This window comes from Macrobrachium rosenbergii, chromosome 54 (genome assembly GCF_040412425.1).
Source record: "Macrobrachium rosenbergii isolate ZJJX-2024 chromosome 54, ASM4041242v1, whole genome shotgun sequence".
NCBI lineage: Eukaryota > Metazoa > Arthropoda > Malacostraca > Decapoda > Palaemonidae > Macrobrachium > Macrobrachium rosenbergii.
In genome coordinates this window covers 3371189-3385000 of record NC_089794.1, presented here as the reverse complement: position 1 = coordinate 3385000, position 13812 = coordinate 3371189, and the positions used below count along the sequence as shown (strand labels likewise).

Below are 13812 nucleotides of genomic sequence, written 5' to 3'. Positions count from 1 at the left end.
TAATAAAACTAATATTGCAATACTTACCAGAACACCTGAATTTGCCCTTAATACTCACTAGCCCAAACAGCTCTCAATTACCAATCCCACTAGTGGGAAATTTTAACAGCCAGAGTTACCAAGCTGCAGGTAAAATCTTGTCACTTGAACTACCATAACCAACGGTTGGCAACGCTGACACAGGTGTGTGCCAACACTCCTACCTTCGTCAATTGTTTTATTCAAGTTTAAAATTGATGTGGGAAAGGAGGGTGGGAATCATTCAGGTGTTCAAGTAAGTATTACAATATTAGTTTTATTATGAAATCTTAATATTGCAATACACTCCCTGAACACCTGAATTTGCCTGATTAACAACATTTAAAGGAGGAGGGATCAATTCTATTGCAAGCCCCTTTTTACAACCAGTCTGCTCTGCATAAGGTATCTCTTTAGTCATACACTCACCATATCAATCAATGCTTTCGGTGAAGAGACATGCTGGAGAGTACTTTGATCATCAGTCACATCAGTACTGTCTCAGTCCGTCAACCTCCCATATGGCTCTTCAGAACCTCTCATGTATGGAGGAGTATGATGAGCCTCCCATGTGGCTATTCAGAGCCTCTCATGTATGGAGGGGAATGAAGCAGTGTGCAGAGCTGCTGTCCCTCCGGGTAACCCATCTAGGTTGTGGATAAGGCCCGACAGCCAACAAGTGACGAGGTATCTCAGCGCCGATGGAAGAGCCTAACCTACTAGAGCATCCCCTTGGACTCTCACAGGGAGACTATCAAAGACTAAGATACTTAAAAAACATACTAAACCTAAGTTCATGTGATTATACTATCACTGCTGCCTAAGATTCTAAAGACTAAAAGGAATTCCTCTATCTGGTTAACCTAAGAACCTCTGAACTAAGAGAATACCACCTCAGCTAAAATGAACACACCATAGATAATAGAGTTAGCCGCTACACACGGACTAAGAGAATAACCCTCCGACGAGGCTAATAGAGTTAGCCACTACACACGGACCAAGAGAATAACCCTCCGATGAGGCAAATTGAACGTCTCCTAAGTAAAAGGAAGTAAACATTAAAACGGACTTCCAAGTGGCTGCCTCCAGAATAGAAGACACTGAATAATTCCTTAGAAAGGAAGATGAAGCGGTCATACTCCGAATATTATGCGCTCGGGGTAAGACAGAGCTTAAAGATGATGAGAAGGACCCGGAGAAGGGTGGGAAATCCCCTCCCTCAGAAAGTAACTAATTGCGTTCTTTGACAGCAGACAGGAAGGATTCCACGGAGAGACAAAAAATGTACGAGGATGAGGATGGAGTTTCTCAACCTTAGACAAATAAACTTTTAATACTCACGCCGGACATAAAGACATCTCCACTGGATCCCCAGCAACAAACTCTTGCAGAGAAAGAACCCTAAACGAACGAGGCAGAGGGTTGACCTCCAACTCCATCTTTGCCATAAATTCCAGAAGAAAAGACAAATATATATCATTTCCTGCATAGGAAACCAGCCTAGAAACTACCTGAAGCTCACCCACCCTTCTAGCTGTAGCTAAAGCCATAAGAAAAAGCACCTTCTTAGTCAGTTGTCTTAACGTTAAATCTTCAATGGGTTCAAAAGCAGGGTAACCCAAAAATTGAAGTACTACTGCCAGATCCCACGGAGGGGCCAGTGTCAGCAAGACAGGACGTTCAAACTTAAAAGAACGTAATAATCATGGATGATCTTACTACTAAAGCGGTAGCCAGCAATAGCTGAATATGAAAGACCCAACCTTGACTTTCTGAAGGAATAAAAGAAAATCAGCTATCTTAGCAACAGAAGGTCTAGAGATGGAATGACCTTCCTTATGACACCAACTTTTATACATTGTCCATCTGACCTGGTAAAGCTTATGGGTTGACTTTCTCAAGCTGAAAGAAAGCTGTTTAGCCACAGCTTTAGAGAGGCCGGACTGTCTAGCTGTTCGCTCGACAGTTGCCATGCAACTAGGTTCAGCACATGAGGGTTTGGATGATAGGTTGAAACTGTGGTTGTCCGAGACTTTTCACATGGGTAGGAACAACGGAACTTCCGTGAGGAGCTCTAAGAGTTCCAGAAACCTAAGGTGTTGGGGCCAGCAAGGAGCTATTAGTCATAGACGTCTTGACACTCCCGCAATTTCCTGATTACCTGATGAGACCAAATAGAGGAAAAGCATACACCTGCATGTGATTCCAATTTTGTAACATCGCATCAGTGCCTAACAACATGGGGTCCACCACTGGTGAGAAATAAGCCGGAAGACGATGGTTTACTCTTGTCGCAAATATGTCCACAGTTGCTGGCTACTTCCGGAGAACCTGACTTACTACTTCCTGAGCCAAAGTCCACTCTCCCCCCAGTACCTGACAAAAGTGACTTAATGAATCGGCCAGTACGTTGAGACTTCCTGATACAAATTGGGGAAGTTGAGACAGATCTGAAGGGACATAGCCATCCCTCTTTAAGAACCCAATTAAACCTGACAACATCCAAAGAGAGTGTGAAAGAGCCTCAGTCTGATTGTGCAACACATCCTCCAAAGCACCTGCTTCCCTAAGAGAAATTCCTACAAGCCGAGACAACGCCGGAGACCTAGACATGACTGCCTCAACCGATTCGTTGAGTGGCAACCTGACACTTGCCAAAGGGTTACCTCAAACTCAATAAATCGCTTTACCTGGAGAAAGAAGAGAAATATCCTGCCTGTTAGAAGCCACCTCCGACACTAGACGACCATCTGCCTCCTCCGAAGCCTGTCTAACCCGACGAACCAAACCAGCCCACACGAAAAAGGAGCAGGAGCTGCTTAGTGGCATAAAAAGACTCAAATAAAAACCGATTTGATGAATGCGGTTGGTCCGGAGCTCTTGCTTGAGGGTACGAAGAAGTAACATACTCAAGCATATGTCTGTAATCATTACTGCTAGCAAGAGGACATTCTAAGTCTGCCAAAATCTCCTGAACCTCCGGATGAGAATGCTGTTCCGCAAGTCCGAGCGGTCTAAGACAGACGAAGGAAGAGGAACTGAACGAAGTCTAGACGACGACGAAGAGTCTGCAAACAGACCACAATAACCAGAATGCTGAACACCAACACCTAACCGGGTACCCGGAGCTGAATCCACATTGTTGATTCCACCGGGAGGAAGAAAGGGAGGAACCGAGAAACCTGGAGCCGATTCCACACTGTTACCAAAGGGAAGATGAGTGAGAGGTGCCGAACCCACATTGCTAAACCCCTGGGGGAGGATGCGCAAACGAAACCTCTTGCAGCGGGACAGAAGAAGACGAAGAGGAAGGAGGGAGAATGAAAGAGGTAGAAGCTACACTCGGAGGATGACAGCCGCAAACCTCTCAGAGAAGATACCGCAAGACCAGTCAAAACAGCGGAGCGCAAACCCGAACTACAAGCGACAGGCAAACCCTGTGAAATACCTGATACTACCGGACAGCCGCTTGATGCAGAAGCAAGGGGTTGCGCATGCCCAAATGGTTGGAACATGAAACGCCTGAGGCCAAATTCTGCCAAAACTGCATTTTCACCTGTCCAGAAGATCCTCCTACCGAAGAAGACTGTACTTAGGAAGGAAAGGCGGAAGACAGAGGAATAGCAGAGAAGAAAGAGTTACCTGTGAAGAGGAAATGCCAAAAGCCAAAGAAGGAGGGAAAGCATAAGATGCGGAAGCCGCAGGAAAGACAAAAGAAGAAGAAGCTGAAGAGGAGACTGAAAAAGGAGGAATGGAGAATGTGGGAGCGGAAGATGAAGCGACAGATAACCCAGAAGAAGAAGAAGAATCCTTAGAACGAAGGGAAAGAAGTACACAGAATCCGCCCCTCTTGATAATCCTGAAGCATATCCAACGTGAATTCTGGACACTCCTGCATCACATACTCTCTAATGTTAGAAAACCCCTTTGAAAAACAACCTCTCACCAAAAGTCTGTACCCTTTTGAAAAACCCAACAAATTCGCATTATATTCTGACACATCCAATTGCTGATGACGCAAACCACTTTTAGAAGCCAAAAAGACACACCAGAATCCATCTTACTAGATGAAGGAGTAGGAACCAGAGAAGGGGGAAACTAAAGTAGAAGATTCAGACACAGTCGAAAGAGAGTTAGGAGCTAAAGCAAAAGGATTCTGCCCCATAGGAACTGAAACATTGACTTGAGACTTTGAACCAGACCAAAACAGAAGCAATGAAGATGAAAATTTTGCCAGAGCACAAATTCCACTCGAACCCAAAATCAGAACCCATCCAGGAGAACGGCTCTGCACACTTAATACTTTCTCCTCACTACCTAACCCAGACATATCTGTCTTTGTCATGCCTAGATCCTGATCCTGACTAACATTATCAACATTAGATTTATCATCAACACTACATGGGGGTGAGGGGGGGGTCCTTCACTGCTTGCTCCGCACTGAGGGGGCTGACAGAACCTACCCACTCGGAGGCTTGCGGTTCTCCATTACCCTCAACACTCATTAGGGGTGGTTCTGAAACAGGCAGGGGAGCTGAAAAGGAAGAAGGATTAGACATCCTAACACTACTGCTACCCGTATCTGAAAATTGTTGAAAAAGCCTAGCTATTAAATTTGTTATACTACTTGCAATCCTATCTTCTGTCTGTTTGACTACCTCTGAACTTGCTAAATCTTTCAACTAATCTGTAACAGAAGCCTGAGACACTTGAGGCAATGAAGAATCTGACCACTGTTTACCACCAGCCAACGACTTGCGACGATGAATGTAATCCTCATCTCTTCTACTGTACACTCGAAACATTCATCGCAACGAGTCTTCACATCACACTTAACCTTCCTACATACCTGACAGATTGATTGTCTATCGTGTCTCAAGGTACTCATCCGTCTCTTGCAGGAAGAACAGGAGCGATGAGTGCTAGCATCCACAGTCATAGGGTCAGTCGAAGTCAAAGTCGAAGCCAAAGGCACGGTAGTAGAAGGTGAAAGAGAAGACTTGTCCATGATGACCAATCGAGTTCGGGAACTGGTGAATCCAAATCCAAGTACACGTCAAAAATATCCAGAAAAAGCTCAGCAACCAAGCAGAAACCATAAATCCACAAGGAAAAAACAGTAAATACAATCCAGGTCTTTACCAGGAATCCAAAATACAAAAGAGAAGTCGGGCAATAGGATTAAACCTCGCACTGTGGAAGGAAACAACCATCCAGCAGTGCGAACAAAAATCAATTGACAAAGGTAGGAGTGTTGGCACACACCTGTGTCAGCGTTGCCAACCTTTGGTTCTGGTAGCTCATGTGACAAGATTTTACCTGCAGCATTGGTAACACTGGCTGTTAAAATTTCCCGCTAGTAGGATTGGCAATTGAGAGCTGTTCGGGCTAGTGGGATTAAGGGCGAATTCAGGTGTTCAGGGAGTGTATTGCAATATCTTTTTTTAATGGAGATGAAGATACCTGGCCCAATCAAGATAGGTTATGGAGTCCACTGAAATGTTCATTGGACTCCATAACACTTATTTCATTTTATTTTATCTCTGAGGTACACTACAGATTTTAAGTATTTTTGGATAAAAGTGGATGTATCAAATTAGTTTAAACTAAATAAAGCCAAAAATTAGCAACTGCATGGGCAGAAGGGAAGCAAAGGAAAAGAAATTCTGAACATGAATTCCACAGCATTTCAAAATGGAAAATGAAGATGGTGCTATCAAGTAATTTTGGGGAACTAAAAAAAGGGAAAAAAATCATTACAGTATTATGAAAGCTATAAACCAGAACATGGAAAGCAAGAAAGCTACAGTGAACTAGACACAATGGAGGAGGAGTAACTGTGTTACAACAGTAAGCACTTGGCATAATGTTAAAGCACCTTCCTCCATACAGTGCATAGACAGTTGAAGTCTATGATACATTAACTTACAAGGGTTTTACAAAAATTATGTTTTAAGATATGGAAAATGGGCCCCCATTGAAATGAGCCACTGTATTTTATTTCCTTATACTTACTGACTCTAATATTAGAATCATACTTTACTCATGAGGAATAAATGTTGCATATTGTCCCTTAATCACTATTGTGGGATTAAGCCAAAAATTAGATTTTTCTTGTCCTATATGCTATTAATTTTCCCTATCCATAATTAAGAGTTACCTATTTTATTGCTATTTGATTCCTAAAAGAATAGTCTCACAATCTCCTATGAAAGATGTTGATATCTTGTTACTAAAAACTTACAAATCTCTATTAGAATGCTATCAAATTTACAATAGTTTCAAACATCTGCCCAACAGAGAATTTTTAACATGCAATCACATGCCTTCAACACCATACCATCCCACAGGCGTTTTGTTACCCATGTACTTCCTGTATGTAATTTGCAGCACTGCAGAATCATTCCCTTTGGTTTCTTCCTGCCCAGCTATCAGACTTCTCTAATTCTACCTTGCTCTTATTTTCATCATCTCATTCAGGTCATAAACCTTTTCAGTTAGCCCAATGAGGCAAGAATCAGTGGTTCACTTCAAATATATACTATGTATCCTATGTAACAGCCTGTCACAAAGGATGCTCATGATTACAAAACATACTTGGCATAAGGGACTGTCATTGCCCAAAATTTATTGCAAGAGCTAACAGAGGTAAAAAGGGAAAAAGGGAGTCAAGACATGTTGTGATAGAATACGCAGCCTTGTTACCTAGAGTCACATCTGAAGCACAGGTTATGGGAAGAGAAAGAGCTAGATAACTGGCAAATAAATACAGTGAACCCCCCTGTATTTGCAGGGGATACGTACCGCACGCCCCCACGAGTAGCTAAAATCCGTGAATACTTAAAACCCCTCTAAAAACACTTAGAACTGCCCATTTTGATAGTTTAAACAAGAAAAACCCTGTAAAAATGCTTATACCTGAGTATTGTAATAGTTTTATCACAAAAAGTGCATTTATTCATGAAAATTATATGAAATACAGTAATTAGTGAATATTTCTCAGTGAAAAATACCGCGAATGGGCGAATTTTCCACAAACAATGGTTAGATATATTCCACAGAGAAACCTGCGAATGCGCGAGTCCGCGAATCGTGAGAACACGAATTCGGGGGGTTTACTGTAAATCCTTTTGGTAGAAAGGAAAAACTTATGATTGACAAATAAGGCCAGGGCTACTCCATAAAGCAGAAAAATGGGCACTGACAAGGAAAATTGAGATTTTGAAAAGGTCCCACTACAGAATGTAAAAATTCATGGCCAGAGTATAATGGAAAGACTGCGTCACAAATGAGGAAGCACTAGAGGTCTCTCAAGGACCAAGAGAGTAATAATTAGACAAAAAGCAGTATACATCATATGAAGTAGAAGACAAAGACCTGCAGAAAGGGTCATGAAATCATTGCAGAAGATGAAAGCTATTCCAAGATGAGAGTTTACAACAGAGAATTATGGTGGGTTACTGTTATTAATTACTTTCACCAGACCAGTGAGCTAAGTATGAGAACTCATTTCACATCTAACCCCACAAAGGAAAAAAGGTAGCATTAAATATTTATGATAATTATTCACACATGGTAAACATGCTGTAATTTTAAAGCGACTAAAACATTCTTCTCAAAACTTTTCCAAAGAGAAAATTAGGATGTCCATCACAAAATTTTGATATTTTTATTATTATTATTATTTTATTTTTTTTTTTATCACAGTCATCCTATTCGACTGGGTGGTTTTTATAGTGCGGGGTTCCGGGTTGCATCCTGCCACCTTAGGAGTCCATCACTTTTCTCACTATGTGCGCTGTTTCTAGTAGCACACTTTTCTGCATGAGTTCTGGAGCTACTTCGGCATCTAGTTTTTCCGGATTCCTTTTCAGGGATCTTGGGATCGTGCCTAGTGTTCCTGTGATTATGGGTACAATTTCCACTGCCATATTCCATATCCTTCTTATTTTGATTTTCAGGTCTTGATACTTATCAATATTTTCTCTTTCTTTCTCATCTACTCTGGCGTCCCATGGTATTGCGACATCAGTGAGTGATACTTTCTTCTTGATTTTGTCAATCAACGTCACGTCTTGTCTATTGGCACGTATCACCCTATCTGTTCTGATACCATAGTCCCAGAGGATCTTTGCCTGATCGTTTTCTATCACTCCCTCAGGTTGGTGCTCTTACCACTTATTACTGCAAGCTAGCTGGTGTTTCTTGCACACGCTCCAGTGGAGGGCTTTTGCTACTGAATCATGCCTCTTGTTGTACTGGTTCTGTGCAAGCGCCGGACATTCGCTCCCTATGTGGTTTACGGTCTCGTCTTTCATATTGCACTTCCTGCATATGGGCGAGATGTCATTTCCATCTATTGTTCTTTGGACATATCTGGTTCTTAGGGCCTGATCTTGTGCTGCTCTTAGCATTCCTTCTGTTTCCTTCTTGAGTTCTCCCCTCTGTAGCCATTGCCATGTTTCATCGCTGGCCAGTTCTTTTGTCTGTCTCATGTACTGTCCATGCACTGGTTTGTTGTGCCATTCCTCTGTTCTGTTTTTTATTTTCCTGTCTGTATATTTCTGGGTCTTCATCTACTTTTATCAGTCCTTCTCCCCATGCATTCCTTAGCCTCTCGTCTTCACTGATTTTCAGATATTACCCCAGTGCTCTGCTCTCGATGTTGATGCAGTCCTCTATGCTTAGTAGCCCTCTCCCCTCTTCCTTTCATGTTATGTATAGTCTGTTTGTATTTGTTCTAGGGTGTAGTGCTTAGTGCTTTGTGTATTGTCATGTGTTTTTTAGTTTTCTGGTCTATGCTGTGGAGTTCAGCCTTCATCCACTCCACTACTCCTGCACTGTATCTGATTAATGGTACTGCCAATGTGTTTATGGCTTTCGTCAAGTTTCCGGCGTTGATTTTTTACTTGAGTATCGCCTTAAGTCTCTACATATATTCTTTCCTGATCATGTCCATCATCTCTTGGTGTTTTATAATCCTCTCCTTCTATTATTCCCAGGTATTTGTATCCTGTCTCATCTATGTGTTTGATGCTATTCCCATCTGGTAGCTTCATCCCTTCAGTCCTTGTTACTTTGCCTTTTTGTATGTTGACCAAGGTTCATTTTCTACTCCAAACTCCATCCTGATGTCCCCAGATACAATCCTTACAGTCTGGATTAGGATATCTATTTCCTTGACGTTCTTACCATACAGCTTGATGTCGTCCATGAACATCAGATGGTTAATTCTGTTGCCTCCTTTCTTCAGTTGGTACCCAGCATCCATCTTCTGCAGTACTTTTGTCATGGGAATCATGGCTACTACGAAGAGTAGTGGGGATGGTCAGTGCCTTGAAAGATCCCTCTCCTGATGTTAACCTCTGCTAGAATTATCCCAGAGCTATTATTATTATTATTATTATTATTATTATTATTATTATTATTATTATTATTATTAGTAGTAGGTCTTTCTCCTCTAGATCGAGAACGGGATATGCTGTATATCAGGTTCACAATATTCAGTGGTGAATCATTGTGTCAATAATTTTTAGTTATTTGTAACTTTTTTATAAAAAAAATAATTCACCACTGAATATTATTGTGGACCTGATATACAACATTATTATTATTATTATTATTATTATTATTATTATTATTATTATTATTATTATTATTATTATTATTATTATTATTATTATTATCATATCAGATTCATTTATACAACCAAGATGTGAATGTTAAAAATGGGATTACAATCTAGTGTGCAAGAAGTCAGTAAAATTAAAAGCAGCTGTGTTGATGAATTTCCAATATTATCATCCCCAACATATTGCTGTACACTTTCACATTTTTACATGTATTTATTTAACTTGACTTCTGTGCCTGTTTGGGTCAAAACTTCTAACTCAATTTTTGACCTGTTCCCTTCGTCTGATGGACTTGAAATTTTGCATGGTTACTCAATCTAGTGACAACACAACCTTACATGATCAGTAGGCCAGCAGTTAGCTAAAATCACAAATCGGTTACAATTTTTGTCAAAACTAAAAAGTATAAAATGAAAAATAAAAAAATTTTAAAACACACTTTTATTAAAATGCACTAAAAAGTAAAAAATAATTTTTTGAGACATACCAGGATTTTCTTACAATTAATCATGTCTACAAAAATAAAAGTGTGAGCGCCAAACATGGAAGGAAATGCTACAAGAAATAAAAAAAAATATATTTCTTTTCTTGTAGCATTTCCTTCCATGTTTGGTGCCTACGCTTTTATTTTTGTAGACATGATTAATTGTAAGAAAATCCTGGTGTGTAGCAAAAATTATTTTTACTTTTTTAGTGCATTTTAACAAAAGTGTGTTTTAAAATTTTTTTATATCTTTTATGTGCATGATTCAAGGAATCTCAAATCAAAATAGGCATAAAATATTTCTGGAGCTTTATACAAAATGAATATGAGGTCCATGTACTCTAAAGATCACTCAAGTACAGTTCTCAAGTCACTAAGTCCCACTACAACACTCACCATAATTGCTGAAGGTGATTTAATGATACAATTCTTCAAAAACAATCCTAAACGAAAATTCCTTTTCAATGTTTTTTACCAGTACATATGCTAATGAACAATCAAGAAAATCATCACAAAATTCTATGAGAGGATTGGATATGCAGGAGGATAATAGCAGAAAACATAAGTTACTGCTATATAACTATATTATTATAAGGTGGAAGGGAAAATACTGGTCCTAAATTCTGCCACAAAGTGTAATCTAAGGAATCTTTCTGAAGAGTCCAATAACTGTAGAAATAATGTTTCCCACACAATGAAATTTTGAAATATATAAAATATTCAAGTGATAAGTATTTTTCCTAGGTAGACATACTAGAACCTTTGATATTCACATATCCTCCAGTGGAAGCTAAAAATGGTCATTGAACCTGGTAACAAGGTGGTTAACTTGCCGTTATAGGGGTGAGCCAGGGAATACTTCTCACTTACCTTCCATCTCCAAGCACTTTCCCTTTTGCCTCAGGGATAAGCAGGTGGTTGAGGTGGGAACTGCAAAAAGACTGGTTTGTATACTTAAGAAAAAGGTAAATACTTTAAAATTAGACATTTATTCCTATGGAAATATAGACCATTGTCTTTTGTACAGAAAATCACTCCTTACATGGGAGGATGTCTCTGTCAGCTGAGTGAAGCAGAAAGACCAACTGGAAATGTCACAATCCTGGTTGTGACAGCAAGCAAGGAATGCAATGGTTCCTGTAACCTTCTACTCAAACTGGCAGAGGGATGACAGCAGTAGGGCCCTGGGCTTGATTGAGGCTCTGTTAGGCTGAGTCTCACTAAAGTGAGGAGTGATCAGATAACTATGTACTACCCCTAGGGGCTTGCTGAAGTTTGAAAAATGCATAAAAGCCAATCACAATCATTCGACCCCAGCCTTGCACTCTCTTAGTACCCTCAGTGAAATGCTTCTCTGTCGGGAAGAAGCTGAGAGCTCAGCCAACACAGATCATAGAGGAAAAGAGCTCAGAAACCAGTGAAACCTTTAGGTAGGAATGGAATGGAATGGAATATAGAATTTTGGACCAGGTCAAGTGCCTTTATGTAGGCTGAGGTAAAAGCGGTCTGATGTTAGATACACCGGCCCTCATCACCCATGTACCTAAAAGATATTCCAAAATGCCAGGAACAGATCCATGCTATTGCCCACGCTATATGACTAATTAATGTCAGAAACATCGTAAGCTCATTACATCACAAAGCCAAAAAGAAGGGAGGTGTTCTAAACACTTAATTTTTGTGTTTGTTGTAACTAGCAAGAGGTGTCAATACTCAATGTAAAAAGTTAGGTCCTACTCAGTGGCAAGTATGGCTCACACCAGGCATGGAGTTATGGATAACCAGAAGGTCCCAGAGAAAGTAAATTAAACCTTGTGTCTTTCACAAAGCGGATACTTCCCATTATGCTTCATAAAAGGATGAGAGTCCAGTGAGTGAGGTCTTAGTCCAAAGCTTGAATCACGGACTAAATGGAGCCCAAGTAGTCTAGGAAGGAGAGTGATTCACGTCCCTCCCCTGAAGCCCAAGACCAAGGTGAGCAAGCTCTAAACTGGCACAGATAGCTCAGCCACAGCTGAGAGATCTGTGCTTTTCAGACTGAAGGCTTTATTCAGTGAAGTTACCCTCACCACAAAGACTGAGAGGAGCTTGGTTCAATGAAGGTAAACAAGGTGGTCTACAATTCACTGAATGGAACCTCTGAGCAAAAAGATAGTCCTTGTTCTCACACAGAAGTTGGTCCACTTCCCATGGAAGGGAGTGGTCCACTGGGAATCTCTCTGGGAGACTGCCAAAAGCCATCAGATCAGGGAAAAACCCACTTGGCATGAGATCCACAGGGAGTTACCAGGGTGTCTAAGCCCCTGTTCAATCAATATGTCATCGATCATCTGGTGGGACCGAGAGTGGGTGAAGGAACAAGTGTAGGAGTTCAGGATGCCTCAGGGGTAATGGAAGACAACTTCCTGAGTAAACCAGTAACTAGCACGGGAATGCAGAACACCAAGAGATCCCTCTTAGTCATTTAGTGAAATAAATTGGTCACCAATGATTCTGAGCTCAAACTGCTGTTCCCCTGAAAAATGTAGACTACTAGTTTTTCCCACATACCTCTGGTAGCTGAGTTGGTTTACCAAAAACATTCCTTCATTATGGAAAGAATCTGGCTTACAGCTTGACATCATAGGGAATTGTCCACTAGGGTATTTGCTTCCCCAACTGAAAAGGTGAAGGTACACTTCCCTTCGGCCCCCGCCCCGGCTCAATGACGAAAGTCACTGTAGGTGTGTTGTCATTCAACAACAGTACAAAATTACTCATCAAACAATTTTGGAATTTGCAGGGCTAGCCACTCCATTTCCTTTCCAAAACGCTTGATGTGCAAGTGAGGATCATTTTTAGCCCAAACACTGAAGACTAATGTTTATCAGGTATGTGCATCAATCCCCTCCAATGAAGTTGTGAGCAGTCACATTTTGGGGATGGAGAGTTCAGGAACTCCCACAAGGAGGCTCCTATCATTCAACAACCATGTAAGATCCTCTTTTAAACTGGCCTGTTGCATCCGATAACGCTTGCATAATGAGACCGCGAGTATATCAGTCATCATTCACAAACTTTCTGTTATTCATATTTTTCATTTATATTCTTATGTGAAAACATTGTGTACATACCAATGAATATTTTTCATTTACATTGGTTATATATATATATATATATATATATATATATATATATATATATATATATATATATATATATGTATGTATGTATATGTATATATGTATATATGTATATATGTATATATGTATATATGTATATATATATATATATATATATATATATATATATATATATATATATATATATATATATATATATATATATATATATATATATATATATATATATATATATATATATATATATATATAATATATAATATATATATAATATATAGTTGATAAGAAATAAAGTAGCAGAAAAAGTAGTAAAGTATTAGTTAGTACAGCAGTATATACTAGTTTTCAATGGAAACAGTTAATATACATCAAGAATGTTTGTTAATTCAATAACAATAATAATCATCATGGTAATCATAATAAATAATAATAATTAATGTTAATAATAATAATAAAAAAATTCAACATTTTACCACTACTACTACAACTTTTAGAAAAATAATGATAATAAAAATTACATGTTAGTTCATTCATCCATTCACACAGTCTGTCAATA

At 39.6% G+C, this 13812-nt stretch overlaps 1 protein-coding gene across 3 annotated transcripts in view; it reads right to left on the bottom strand.

The window, feature by feature from the left end:
- Tbc1d15-17 (TBC1 domain family member 15/17) overlaps positions 1-13812 on the bottom strand; it is a 124778-nt gene that overhangs the window by 864 nt on the left and 110102 nt on the right. The gene's annotated exons all lie outside the window — the stretch shown is intronic.